Below are 15,698 nucleotides of genomic sequence, written 5' to 3' on the forward strand. Positions count from 1 at the left end.
CCGAATGACCTAAAGAGTTATTACCTGCTTCTACAGTGATGTCCAGTGGAGGCTGGAGAGCTAAAGAATCCGTCTGAGACTTCTTGGCCTTCTTTTTACCTAGCAGGAGTATCTCTGGGTTATAGGATTCTCCCATGGTACCCTGGGCTAACTGTTTAACCCATTGGTTTTCAAGTTAAATGGCCAGGGAAGACAAACAGCTTCTGAGTGTCTTTGGCACAGATGCCTTACAGATACTACAAGAGATATGGTCATGGGAAGCATCCAAATAAAAAAGACATTGTTCGTGATGATCCTTATGGGAAATTCACCTCCCCACACTGACATTTTCCCTTCTTTGATGAGATGAAACTCTAGGTAGGAAAATAAAATGCAAGACTAAGAAAAGTTAAAAAAAAAACATAAATAAAAATAATAAAAAAAAATAATGGGGCACTTATCTGGTGGCTAAGTATTCACTATAGCAACAAGGCATTCATACCAACTAGCAAAAGAAGCATTCAAACTGTCAGCAAAAAAGCTCTGGGTAGTTTCATTTGAAAATCCCTTTTATGCCCTAGATTCTGTGCGGGGAGCATAAATGTGATATGCAGTGCATACAAGATCATTAGGCTTTTGTATACTGGCCAAGCACAGGGCTGCCTCAGGCGGGAGATTCCCTTCTGTTTTGGGTACTGCAACAATGATATAGAAGGACATCATTGTATTCCGTGTCAAGAGCCTCAAGACACACTGATGAGCAGGTTCAAAAGGAGCAAGAGTTAGTTATACTTAAATTACGATCCCAAGTAAGAGCCACCTGAAATCTAGAAGGCTTCATATGCAACACGCCTATCAAAACCATTTTCACTTGAGACTCTGTTAAAAGGGTGGATCCATAGGCAAACATGCTGAAAAGGCCAACAGATGAAGCTTGACTGAAGAGAAAGGCAGTGCATAGAATAGCAAAGTCACACAAATAATGTAGAACCAGAGAACACTAGTCCTGAATGGGTGTGAGTTCTTTTATTGGCACCAGATAGAAAACCTTTTCCCTCTTCTAAGAAATGATTTTCTAGTAGCAGGATTTATTGACCCTTTTACACCTGCTGCACATCCTCATAAAAAAGGTGCAAGAAATGTATACAAATTCTAAGATCTAGGCAGTCTGTTATATTTGTTATTCTGGGGATGTATCAAACAAGCCTTGTCTTTGTATTATTAGATCCAGTCTGTGAGGAGCTTGTGGTAACTGCCCCTGGTCAGTCCAAAAGAAGAGAGAACCATGGTTGCCTGGGCCAGAAGGAGTCACCATAATAAGCTTTAAAGAGTCCTTCTGAATCCTCAGAATGACATAGAATGCAACTGAAATGGTGGAAGAGCTACAAAAGTATAAAAGTAACACTTTCATTTAAAACAAATTGAAAGTAATGTCACTGCCATCAAAAACATTTTCTCAACTCCAAAATTAATATTTTACAGAAAAAGTGCAGATTATGTCACTAAAAATAAAGTTGAAGGTTACTTCCCTGAATTTATTTGCCCAGCAAGGGAGCATTATTAGCTGACCATCAATCCTTAAAAACCCACAGAGTTGTACTCTCTTTGGCAGCAGGAATGTTCAGAAAGGCTTGGCACTCAAACCTGAATTTTAGTCAACTCAGCTTGAGCTGACTAATGGTTTGGGCATGTGGAAGGTGCCCTAAAGCTCTGGAAGCTGGCCTGCTATAATATCCTTATCAGGTTATAACCCCTAGAGCTTAGGCTACTGCAGCAGTGATCCGTATGAAGAACCCCAAATAACTAGATGTGTTCAAATTCTACAATATGTTTTATACTCAGTCTTTATTGTGATGTAAGTCTGTTGCAGTACATCACAATTATGAGTGCACTAAAAAATTTTGTAAGAGAAAGATGGAAATGCAGTAGAGCAGAGAGGAATACTAACCTGCAGGAGGGAATGCCTCAGACTACTTACTTAAAGGAGAAAGTGGCAGGAGTGAAGGGTGATGTGGGCAGAAGGTAAGTGGAGGAGGGGAATGGGAAGCAGAGATACAGAGCTGAAGTCATTGTGTTAGGGTTGCTGTAGAAGAATCTGTAAATGAATGACTATATGGATTTTGAGGGTTCTGAATCACCCATCATTGCAAAGCAGTAACTTTGAAAGGAGTCTATGATGTGCTTTTCCAGAGTTATCTTGAAATCAGTGAGAGAAGCAATTGACCTGATAGTTTGATGAATACTCTCTTGGCAGCAACTGTGGAATAAGGTGGCCTGTAAAGAAGGCTATCATCAACATTTCTGAGACAGTGTAGGTGATGTCTGTGAAACAGAAGATTTTTTAAGAGGGGCACAGTAGCAGTCATTGAGAAGCTTAAAGGCCATATCATGCAGCATATTTATATTTGGGTTCCACCATACAGGTTTATTTTTGAATTTGGCATTGAGATTTATTTCTGAGGGGAATGGATGTGTCTATGCACCTATTTAAATCTGCATAACATTTCGTACTGAAAGATTTCGCATAAGCCATACGATCATCAAAATGAAAGGGGTTTTTGAATTTGGGTCTATATCAAAATCCCGAAGATGTACAATGCCGAATGTGAAAACATCGAATCCAAAATATCAAATGGTGAAAATAGCGAAGCCCCGGAATATCGAAATCTTACCTAGGGCAAGATTTCTGTGGGCCATTCCGTGGCTTCGCTATTTCCTCCACTGTGGTGTGAGAGTTACAGACCTTAGGGTTAGGGTGCAGGTTAAGGTAAGTGGATAGTTAGTAATGTGTGTATGGTGTAGTGTAGAGTTGTGTTTTGTTAACTGTATGTGTGTGTATTAATTAGTGTGTTTGTGTATAGATTTGTAGGTATGTGTGCGATAGTTATGGATCTTAGGGTTAGGGTGCGGGTTAAGGTAAGTGGATAGTTAATAATGTATGTGTGGTTTAGTGTGGGGTTGGGTTTTGTTAAATGTATGTGTGTGGTTTATTTATTTTGGTGCGCTTGTATTGGGTGTATGTTTCTCGGAACAGCACATTTTTTTCCCTTGGAAAAAATTTGCTATTCTGAGCGTTCGATGTTTCCAATATTCAAAATTCCAAATTCAAAAATATGGTGTTCGACATTTTGGAATTTCAAATATATGATATAGACCCTTTGAATTTAATTAGCAATACACGATATGCAGTCTCGTCTTTACTATCATGTAATTATGGGTGCCTGGTAAGAAACTAGAATTTGTTGGTGTCACAGTTTACTAGACCAGCAAAATGAAGACACACTTTATACCATTGCTAAACATGTACACACAGAACAATCTATCATTAGTTACAAAAGTTGCTATTTGAATTATCTTCACATGTGAGTAGAAAATGTTTGATAATCTATCTTTGTTTTTAGTACTTAAAAACAAAAAAAGGCCTAGTTCAGAATCAACAGATTATACTGTTGGATGCAGGTCTTCAAGGAAAATAACAATAATCATACAGAATATTATATCTATATAGTAGCAAAAAGTATCTTAAGAACTAAGCAAACATGGGAATGGAGAATGGAGATTCTGCTTATAGGGATGACTGCAATTAGGGATATAGACAATAGGCAAGAGGGGGATGGAATTTATTGGAGCAAACTGGCAAAGAAACCAAGGTATTGGGAGCCAGTAAGGGATAGATTCCTGTCCCAGAGACTTCCCATACTCTGGAACAGGCTACCCATCTATGTCAAGCAAAGTTCTTAATTAGCACCCTTCAAGAAAAATCTTGATGAGTGGATGGAAATAGGAAATACACCCCGAGGATCACTTCTGTGTGTCTGCTCGACAGGGGCACAAGAAAATAACTTTCTTGGGTGGCATAACCAGGGAACCTTGTTGGCTAGGCTTATGTAGGCCCTTGGGACGATAGCCTAGTACCTACCTATGAACCTATAAATAACTAGAGAGGAAAAGATGACAGAATGGGAAGATGCCAAGAATTTATTTGGACTGCAGGTTAGATATTGCCTTCCGTATCAAGGATTGATATCAGAGTATAGGCAAAGAGAAAGAAATAGGGAGGGGGGTTCTAAATGAAAGAACAGCATTGGTAGAGTTTTTAGTAGACTCTATAACAGAAATTGCCATTAAAAAAGGAATAATTAGTAGACCATATAAAATATTGCACGAAAACTATAAAAATCAATCAGAGGAGGAGGTTAGAAAGGATTGGGCAGAGAGATTGGATAATCAGTTCACAAAGAAAGAATGGGAGGATACATGCAGTACACAAAGCAATACTCCACTCCATGGATGAATCCAATAGCAGTTTATTCAAACATACACAGGTTAAGCGCTTTCTTCCCTAAGGAGGGACTTCATTAGAACAAATTCCAAAACCAAACCCAGTCCTTGTAAAAGAAAACCACACCCCTTTTAAGACAATAATTGAGTAATAAACACCAAAAATATCATTATAAAATCCATTAAAACCTACATGATGTGCGTAGACACAAATTTACTCACATAATACCACATAAAAAACAAAAAACATAAACCGGTAAAATAGAAATACAATTTTTAGAACCTTACAACACTATCCCAAAATATGTTTCAATTTCAACAGACATGAAATATTAATATTTTCATTAATTCCTGGGGCCTGAGTGGCATTTAACCTTAATTGCCACCTAAGCTCACAAATATCTAAGTGAACATCAAGCACCCTCCGTTGAGCATCCTTGACCATGTATGTCTCTCAAATATGCAACAAAATCTAGAAGATTTAGGATTTTTACTTAGAAATGTTTATATAGATATTTTTATACCCCAATTAGACTCCAGAGAATTTTTTCACAGGTAGACAGCAAATGTTGGAGGTGTGATGGGGAAGAAAGAAAAAATTGGAAACATATTTTCTGGGAGTGCAGTGAGTAGGCGGACTTTAAGTATTCCCTGTGGGATGCACTGTCAGAGATAGTGGGTGGACAGATTAGTGCGACAAGGGAGATGATTTTTCTGAGCTATGATACTGAATCGGAATTGTCTTGACATGGTAAGACCTTGTGTCTAATTATGGGGGCTGCCAAAAAAAGCAATTACTAGAAAATGGAAATCAAAATCTAAATCAACTATACTAGAAGTAGTGAATTTAGTAACAGAGATAAAACAACTGGAATTAAGATCTTTAGCAAAGGGTAGGAGCAAACTACATAGAAAAAAATGGGAATTGTGGGAACAATACATACAGGGGAGGAATGCGGTTTACAATAAGACAGGACATAAATGATCTAAGTAATGTTTGACTGAAAATGATTGGGTAGATTATGAGTGTTTATAATGTCTGCATTGCATTTGGGAGTGTGTCAGTATGGTTTGTGATTTTAAATGCTTGCAACTGTAGGATTTTGTCCATCTGGTATGTTTTCGTTTATATAAATGTATTTTACCTATGTCATAAGTGATGGTTTAATAAAGATGTTTCTTGTTTAAAAAAAAACAGATTATACTATTTCCTGCTCAAGAAAGTGGCAGCAATAATTAACTTTCTTTAGGCAGCTGCAAAATATTAATAATTTTGGTCCTTAGAACATTTTTTTTATTCTCAGCAAAAATTAAAAAAAAAACTGTCAAATAGCTCTGAAATAGTACAGTCATCATTCCCAGGAAATGTTGTTTAAAATAACCTCTGTAATTGTATTAATGTGGATAAAATATGCCCTTTTGTGTGAATATGGGTGCCATTTCAAGTTGTAATCTTCCTTATATCCATCATGAAAGCAAATAGTCTTTGTTCTTAAAAGCAGGCTAACTGAAAAAGTATTTCTTCTTAATATTTTTCATTAATGCCACGTTGCCTCTTTTAACAAAATTTAATGATATTCATTGAAGACAGACAGACAAATAAAATTAATTGAATAACTCAAAGCCCCCTTTCTTCTTGTGCACGTGAAAATTATATTAATTCTGATAGGGAAAAGGACAATCTCACCATAGTAGCAGCCATTCATTTTGATTGATTAACACTTGTGCAATTATAGTAGATCACAAGTCTTTCAAACAGCCACAAAAAATGAATTATCTCAACTCAAATCTTTTATATTATTCTTATCTCTCTCTGCCTGTTCTTTCTTAGTCCACTCTAATGGGTATTTAAACCATTTATGCCTCCGAGAGAAAGAGAGAGAGAGAGAGAGAGAGAGAGAGAGTGAAGGAATCCCTAATTTCCCCAGGGTGGGAGCAGACTGGAGTGAAACATCATATAGACATGCATAGAGGTTGCTTGTACCTTACCCTAAAAATAACAAAGGCATACCACACCAGAGTGTAATTATTTGTTATCATGTAACTTACCCTACCCTGCCTTTCTGCAGCTGCCCTCATACAAGAAATGGGATCGCCACCATCCCAGTGGCCTTACAATCTGGCTTCACCCCAACACTGGGGTATCCTATATATAAGGGTAAACCCCAATTTTTCCCATTCTGGAAAACTACCTGGTGTCTCCACCTCATTGCCTGCATCATTATCTGAGGCAGGGATTAGAGGTATTTTTGTATGGCTTAACTCTACCCAGGCAATTAATGTGCACATCTGGATTAATGTGGGCCTCAAAATGCCTTGCACCCATGTATGCACACTTGTAAGCATGCTCAGTGGATGCTACCATCACTTGCTTGGTAATATCAAGCTCATGTCCCCTATCTGGTGTTGTGTACTGGGTACCTGCTTACACTATGCATTGATACTGCAGCAGCTGGACTGATATCACTCCCAGTATGGGTAAGCTGTGTCAGTGACTTATTCCCATCATGATTTGCCAGGCTTCTTCAGCACCTCACCTGGTACATAAGTTAGGGTCGTGTAGAGTACAGGCAGGGCTTTATCCCTTTATGTTATGGTGTGGGACCATCCCGTAAATGAAATTGTTTGATGTTGTATTTTGTTAGTTTGTAAAACTCCTTCCATTGCAACATTGATTTGGCCTTTATATTTAGCATAGTAAACTACTTATAACTATCGTTTGCATGATAACTTTTGCGTAACTGCACTATGATTCCTATTGTTACTATTTTACTCAAAATTTATTTTCTTCTTATCCGAGATGATCTTACTTAATGTTTATGATTTTATACCCAGTTTGCTGAGAATAACATCTCTGCTAAAATACTTTACTATTTTTATCTGATACAATAACTGAATTTAGCTGTTTTCTGTGAGCTCGCCGCACAGTGTCAAATGCTGAAATACGTAACCATTGCTAAGAAACAATTACAAGAGAATTTTTCCTAGATGTGGAATTGGCAGAGTTCTAATAATCTGTTAATACCCTGAAGTATTTAGAACTCGGAAGAGACTCAGAGCAACTTAGACTGTAAACATTAAGGATCCAGAAGTAATATCTATACTGTCAAATGAATTACAAATATATCTGGGGATTATGTATCTAAACCTCTTTTGCAAAATTAACAGAATGGTTTGGTGGGACAGGTGTTCTTACAGAGGATACAGCTGCTTTAGAACAGACTCCCCATCGACATAAAATAAAGTTCCTGCCCATATTCAAGTGCCACTTAGATTATGGCTGAGAAACAGAAATTCTTCATAGGACAGGGGCGACAGGTGCTGATTGGGGTTTCTTTTTTGGGGATAAACTCTTGGCTAGGCTTGTAAGGGCCCCAGAGTCAATAGCCTATTAATCTCCCATGATCCTATCACTACCCCCTGTACTACTAATGGACAGAGACAGCTCCTAAATGCTTTATCCCATGCATGGGCCCCCTCCAGTTGTGAAGTATGATCCTGGTTATTCTCATTAGGGGTAATATATAATTATCAACCATGTGATGGGTAGGGACAATCTATAACCAGATGGGATAGGTTATTTTGAGCTGAAAAGGGGAAATTGGCTAGGCTTAAAATGGCCTGCAAGGGCAGCTAGCCTATTACTTACCTATGAACCTATGTGAGATAAGTTATCCTTTGGCAAGCATGCAGAACAACAGGTTGGCAAAGTTCTAAAGCAACTGAATGTATCATATAGCATCTCCTTTCTTCTTACTAATGAAATTCAAGCACCAATAGCCCAAATTGCCCACCTTCCATATCTCAAGACATGGAATACAACTAATCTGTCTAACTTCCTAGCAGAATATTGTGACTCTTCATTCATATAGCCAAGAACAAAGTACTCTGGTTCAGCCATTTCTCATGTAAGAAGGAATACCACTGTGATACCATACAGAAAACCAAATGGTTACTGGTTGGGATAAGAGCACTTAAGCTATTAAATGAAAGCTGCTGCCAAACTTTAAAAAAACACATTTCTAGTCAGAAAAAAAGTCAAGACGCCCTGTGATTACATGGATCTCATATATCATGACAACAACAGAAAGAGACTTCTACAAAACTGCCCCTGTAGCATGGAATACTCTACCAGACAAAATGCAAAATGCTGACTCTCTTTTGAAATCTCTTGAGAGCATACTTAACTGCAAATATAAAGTGCAGTTGTTATATTAAACCAAATATTAGAGCTATGAAATTGTTACCTAAGCTATCATTCTAAAATATCAGACCATAGTTAACAATATGCAACCAATGTAAATATGTAAATAAATAGTGCTAGTAACCTTGTATATAATATGGTGATTTATGTAAAACAAAGCACAACTATAGAACTTAATGAGCTGCAATAGTTCTGTAGCACTCATTGTGAAAGTTTATGGCAAACAGTAACAGCTGAGCTTCTTAGCCATATCACAAAATTAATCTTAAGATAACATAGCACACTGTGAACAGACATGATGGCATACATGAGGAGTTCCTTAAGAGTGCACATGGTATGTATAAGCATATAGTTTATGCTTTTATTGCATTTTATTATCCCATTAAATAGATTCATACATTAGTTTTACTTAAAAGCTTACAATGCTGCCATCTTCTTTCAGACACATCTTAGTAAACTTAAGCTACCCCTCTTGTTAGTCAGATCCATTGTTGGAAAATAAAACACACTGGAGAATAAGATATACATTATTAATTTTAACATTCACTGGTGACAGTAACACCACTTTGGCGCTTTGGCATGTTTTTTGCACTTGTTACTACTCAGCCAAGCTCCTCATGGTCCTGCAGAGTGGTGCTAGCAGCAGAGAGGCTAAAAGAGCGACTGCTTACCTGATAAAAGTGTTTTTTTCCTGCTACTACCAGGGCGACTGTCCGATCTAGCTTAATAGCAAGATTTCTGCTTCTTTAACTGTTTTAAACTGTTTAAAGTTGTTTTTGCACCTGCACTTTTAAAGTTTATCCTGTTTGTTGCATTTACCTGTTGAGGCTACACACTCAAGTGCACTAGCCTGTGTTACATATTTATTGCATTTTCCTGCCGTTTATTTGCAAAAAAAGAAAAAACAAAAAAATGATCCTTGTTTCCCGCCTTTCCTGACCTAAAGTAGTCCAAATACAGGCTTTGCTGTATACTGGACTTCTGGAAAGTTCCTGTGTTGCCCATTTCCTTTCTTGGATAAAAGGAGGCTTCTTTGTTCACCAGTGGGAGTGGGGAGCTTAGAGCAGCCTATCTATCCCTGGAGGAGTGTTCCCAGCACAAGAAGCTGGTAGTCTATTGGCCGTTTTGGGCCAATTTCTAGCTCTTTCAAGTCCCCCTGTATAAAATCCGCTTTGGCACGGTTTTTGCACTTGTTACTACTCAGCCAAGCTCCTTGTGGTCCTGCAGAGTGGTGCTAGCAGCAGAGAGGCTAAAAGAGTGACTGTTTACCTGATAAAAGTGTTTTTGTCCTGTTACTACCTGGGCAACTGTCCGATCTAGCTAAATAGCAAGTATTTCTGCTTCTTTAACTGTTTTAAACTGTTTAAAGTTGTTTTTGCACCTGCACTTTTAAAGTGTGTCTTGTTTGTTGCATTTACCTGTTGAGGCTACACACTCAAGCGTGCTAGCCTGTGTTACATATTTATTGCATTTTCCTGCTGTTTATTTGCAAAAAAAGAAAAAACAAAAAAAAATGATCCTTGTTTCCCTCCTTTCCTGACCTAGAGTAGTCCACATACAGGCTTTGCTGTATTCTGGACTTCTGGAAAGTTCCTGTGTTGCCCATTTCCTTTCTTGGATAAAAGGAGGCTTATTTGTTCACCAGTGGGAGTGGGGAGCTTAGAGCAGCCTATCTATCCCTGGAGGAGTGTTCCCAGCACAAGAATCTGGTAGTCTATTGGCCGTTTTGGGCCAATTTCTAGCTCTTTCAAGTCCCCCTGTATAAAACCCGCTTTGGCACAGTTTTTGCGCTTGTTACTACTCAGCCAAGCTCCTTGTGGTCCTGCAGAGTGGTGCTAGCAGCAGAGAGGCTAAAAGAGCGACTGCTTACCTGATAAAATTGTTTTTTTCCTGCTACTACCTGGGCGACTGTCTGATCTAGCTAAATAGCAAGTATTTCTGCTTATTTAACTGTTTTAAACTGTTTAAAGTTGTTTTTGCACCTGCACTTTTAAAGTTTAACCTGTTTGTTGCATTTACCTGTTGAGGCTACACACTCAGGTGCGCTAGCCTGTGTTACATATTTATTGCATTTTCCTGCTGTTTATTTGCAAAAAAAGAAAAAACAAAAAAATTATCCTTGTTTCCCACCTTTCCGGACCTAGAGTAGTCCAAATACAGGCTTTGCTGTATTCTGGACTTTTGGAAAGTTCCTGTGTTGCCCATTTCCTTTCTTGGATAAAAGGAGGCTTCTTTGTTCACCAGTGGGAGTGGAGAGCTTAGAGCAGCCTATCTATCCCTGGAGGAGTGTTCCCAGCACAAGAATCTGGTAGTCTGTTGGCCGTTTTGGGCCAGTTTCTAGCTCCTTCAAGTCCCCCTGTATAAAACCTGCTTTGGCACGGTTTCTGCACTTGTTACTACTCAGCCAAGCTCCTCGTGGTCCTGCAGAGTGGTGCTAGCAGCAGAGAGGCTAAAAGAGTGACTGCTTACCTGATAGATGTGTTTTTTTCCTGTTACTACCTGGGCGACTGTCCGATCTAGCTAAATAGCAAGCATTTCTGCTTCTTTAACTGTTTTAAACTGTTTAAAGTTGTTTTTGCACCTGCACTTGTAAAGTTTGTCCTGTTTGTTGCATTTACCTGTTGAGGCTACACACTCAAGTGCGCTAGCCTGTGTTACATATTTATTGCATTTTCCTGCTGTTTATTTGCAAAAAAAAGAAAAAACAAAAAAAAATTATCCTTGTTTCCCTCCTTTCCTGACCTAGAGTAGTCCAAATACAGGCTTTGATGTATTCTGGACTTTTGGAAAGTTCCTGTGTTGCCCATTTCCTTTCTTGGATAAAAGGAGGCTTCTTTGTTCACCAGTGGGAGTGGGGAGCTTAGTGCAGCCTATCTATCCCTGGAGGAGTGTTCCCAGCACAAGAATCTGGTAGTCTATTGTCCGTTTTGGGCCAATTTCTAGCTCTTTCAAGTCCCCCTGTATAAAACCCGCTTTGGCACGGTTTTTGCGCTTGTTACTACTCAGCCAAGCTCCTTGTGGTCCTGCAGAGTGGTGCTAGCAGCAGAAAGGCTAAAAGAGTGACTGCTTATCTGATAAAAGTGTTTTTTTCCTGCTACTACCTGGGCGACTGTCCGATCTAGGTAAATAGCAAGTATTTCTGCTTCTTTAACTGTTTTAAACTGTTTAAAGTTGTTTTTGCACCTGCACTTTTAAAGTTTGTCCTGTTTGTTGCATTTACCTGTTGAGGCTACACACTCAAGTGCGCTAGCCTGTGTTACATATTTATTGCATTTTCCTGCTGTTTATTTGCAAAAAAAGAAAAAAAAAATGATCCTTGTTTCCCTCCTTTCCTGACCTAGAGTAGTCCAAATACAGGCTTTGCTGTATTCTGGACTTTTGGAAAGTTCCTGTGTTTCCCATTTCCTTTCTTGGATAAAAGGAGGCTTCTTTGTTCACCAGTGGGAGTGGGGAGCTTAGAGCAGCCTATCTATCTCTGGAGGAGTGTTCCCAGCACAGGAATCTGGTAGTCTATTGGCCGTTTTGGGCCAATTTCTAGCTCTATCAAGTCCCCCTGTATAAAACCCACTTTGGCGCGGTTTTTGCGCTTGATACTACCCAGCCAAGCTCCTCGTGGTCCTGCAAAGTGGTGCTAGCAGCAGAGAGGCTAAAAGAGCGACTGCTTACCTGATAAAATTGTTTTTTTCCTGCTACTACCTGGGCGACTGTCCAATCTAGCTAAATAGCAAGTATTTCTGCTTCTTTAAATGTTTTAAACTGTTTAAAGTTGTTTTTGCACCTGCACTTTTAAAGTTTAACCTTTTTGTTGCATTTACCTGTTGAGGCTACACACTCAAGTGTGCTAGCCTGTGTTACATATTTATTGCATTTTCCTGCTGTTTATTTGCAAAAAAAGAAAAAACAAAAAAATTATCCTTGTTTCCTGCCTTTCCTGACCTAGTGTAGTCCAAATACAGGCTTTGCTGTATTCTGGACTTTTGGAAAGTTCCTGTGTTGCCCATTTCCTTTCTTGGATAAAAGGAGGCTTCTTTGTTCACCAGTGGGAGTGGAGAGCTTAGTGCAGCCTATCTATCCCTGGAGGAGTGTTCCCAGCACAAGAATCTGGTAGTCTATTGGCCATTTTGGGCCAATTTCTAGCTCTTTCAAGTCCCCCTGTATAAAATCCGCTTTGGCGCGGTTTTTGCGCTTGTTACTACTCAGCCAAGCTCCTTGTGGTCCTGTAGAGTGGTGCTAGCAGCAGAGGGGCTAAAAGAGTGACTGCTTACCTGATAAAAGTGTTTTTTTTCCTTTTACTACCTGGGCGACTGTCCGATCTAGCTAAATAGCAAGTATTTCTGCTTCTTTAACTGTTTTAAACTGTTTAAAGTTGTTTTTGCACCTGCACTTTTAAAGTTTGTCCTGTTTGTTGCATTTACCTGTTGAGGCTACACATTCAAGTGCGCTAGCCTGTGTTACATATTTATTGCATTTTCCTGCTGTTTATTTGCAAAAAAAGAAAAAACAAAAAAAAAATGATCCTTGTTTCCCTCCTTTCCTGACCTAGAGTAGTCCAAATACAGGCTTTGCTGTATTCTGGACTTTTGAAAAGTTCCTGTGTTGCCCATTTCCTTTCTTGGATAAAAGGAGGCTTCTTTGTTCACCAGTGTGCGTGGGGAGCTTAGAGCAGCCTATCTATCCCTGGAGGAATGTTCCCAGCACAAGAATCTGGTAGTCTATTGGCCGTTTTGGGCCATTTTCTAGCTCTTTCAAGTCCCCCTGTATAAAACCCACTTTGGCACGGTTTTTGCGCTTGTTACTACTCAGCCAAGCTCCTTGTGGTCCTGCAGAGTGGTGCTAGCAGCAGAGAGGTTAAAAGATTGACTGCTTACCTGATAAAAGGGTTTTTTTTTCCTGCTACTACCTGGGCGACTGTCTGATCTAGCTAAATAGCAAGCATTTCTGCTTCTTTAACTGTTTTAAACTGTTTAAAGTTGTTTTTGCACCTGCACTTTTAAAGTTTGTCCTGTTTGTTGCATTTACCTGTTGAGGCTACACACCCAAGTGCGCTTGCCTGTGTTACATATTTATTGCATTTTCCTGCTGTTTATTTGCAAAAAAAGAAAGAACAAAACAATTATCCTTGTTTCCCGCCTTTCCTGACCTAGAGTAGTCCAAATAAAGGCTTTGCTGTAGTCTGGACTTTTGGAAAGTTCCTGCGTTGCCCATTTCCATTCTTGGATAAAAGAAGGCTTCTTTGTTCACCAGTGGGAGTTGGGAGCTTAGAGCAGCCTATCTATCCCTGGAGGAGTGTTCCCAGCACAAGAATCTGGTAGTCTATTGGCCGTTTTGGGCCAATTTCTAGCTCTTTCAAGTCCCCCTGTATAAAACCCGCTTTGGCGCGGCTTTGCGCGATTTTGCGCATAGTGCAGCATTGGGCAGCGCCGCTTAATTGGGTTTAAACCATTCTTGGCTCCACAAAGTCTGCTCTTCACTTTTTCCCTTAGAACTGCTCTACTTCTCATAATAAACACCCTATTCCTACTCTAAAGCCTGGCACTTGCTCACTAAAGCAATTATATAAGTCAACACTAAAAAATTAAAAGCACTACACCCTCACAAACTCCCTTTGAGTACCTTACTCCCTATTGGCCCTTTTTTGTCAATTTTAAAGGAGTTCCCTGTACTATTCTAGCGTGTCCAAAGGTCATTTGGCAGTATCCTCTCCAGTCCAGCTGGTGAATTTCAAATATATGATATAGACCCTTTGAATTTAGTTAGCAATACACGATATGCAGTCTCGTCTTTACTATCATGTAATTATGGGTGCCTGGTACGAAACTAGAATTTGTTGGTGTCACAGTTTACTAGACCAGCAAAATTAAGACACACTTTATACCATTGCTAAACATGTACACACAGAACAATCTATCATTAGTTACAAAAGTTGCTATTTGAACCATCTTCACATGTGAGTAGAAAATGTTTGATAATCTATCTTTGTTTTTCGTACTTAAAAACAAAAAAGGCCTAGTTCAGAATCAACAGATTATACTGTTGGATGCAGGTCTTTAAGGAAAATAATAATCATACAGAATATTATATCTATATAGTAGCAAAAAGTATCTTAAGAACTAAGCAAACATGGGAATGGAGAAAGGAGATTCTGCTTATAGGGATGACTGCAATTAGGGATATAGACAATAGGCAAGAGTGGGATGGAATTTATTGGAGCAAACTGGCAAAGAAACCAAGGTATTGGGAGCCAATAAGGGATAGATTCCTGTCCCAGAGAATTCCCATACTCTGGAACAGACTACCCATCTATGTCAAGCAAAGTTCTTAATTAGCACCCTTCAAGAAAAATCTTGATGAGTGGATGGGAAATAGGAAATACACCCCGGGGATCACTTCTGTGTGTCTGCTCGACAGTGGCACAAGAAAATAACTTTCTTGGGTGGCATAAGCCAGGGAACCTTGTTGGCTAGGCTTATGTAGGCCCTTGGGACGATAGCCTAGTACCTACCTATGAACCTATAAATAACTAGAGAGTAAAAGATGACAGAATGGGAAGATGCCAAGAATTTATTTGGACTGCAGGTTAGATATTGCCTTCTGTATCAAGGATTGATATCAGAGTATAGGCAAAGAGAAAGAAATAGGGAGGGGGTTCTAAATGAAAGACCAGCATTGGTAGAGTTTTTAGTAGACTCTATAACAGAAGCTGCCATTAAAAAAGGAATAATTAGTAGACCATATAAAATATTGCACGAAAACTATAAAAATCAATCAGAGGAGGAGGTTAGAAAGGATTGGGTAGAGAGATTGGATAATCAGTTCACAAAGAAAGAATGGGAGGATACATGCAGTACACAAAGCAATACTCCACTCCATGGATGAATCCAATAGCAGTTTATTCAAACATACACAGGTTAAGCGCTTTCTTCCCTAAGGAGGGACTTCATCAGAACAAATTTCAAAACCAAACCCAGTCCTTATAAAAGAAAACCACACCCCTTTTAAGACAATAATTGAGTAATAAACACCAAAAATATCATTATAAAATCCATTAAAACCTACATGATGTGCGTATACATAAATTTACTCACATAATACCACATAAAAAATAAAACCATAAACTGGTAAAATAGAAATAAAATTTTAGAACCTTACAACACTATCCCAAAATATGTTTTAATTTCAACAGACATGAAATATTAATATTTTCATTAATTCCTGGGGCCTGAGTGGCATTTAA

This window comes from Protopterus annectens, chromosome 2.part1, assembly GCF_019279795.1.
Source record: "Protopterus annectens isolate FY-2018-M chromosome 2.part1, PAN1.0, whole genome shotgun sequence".
Classification (NCBI taxonomy): domain Eukaryota; kingdom Metazoa; phylum Chordata; order Ceratodontiformes; family Protopteridae; genus Protopterus; species Protopterus annectens.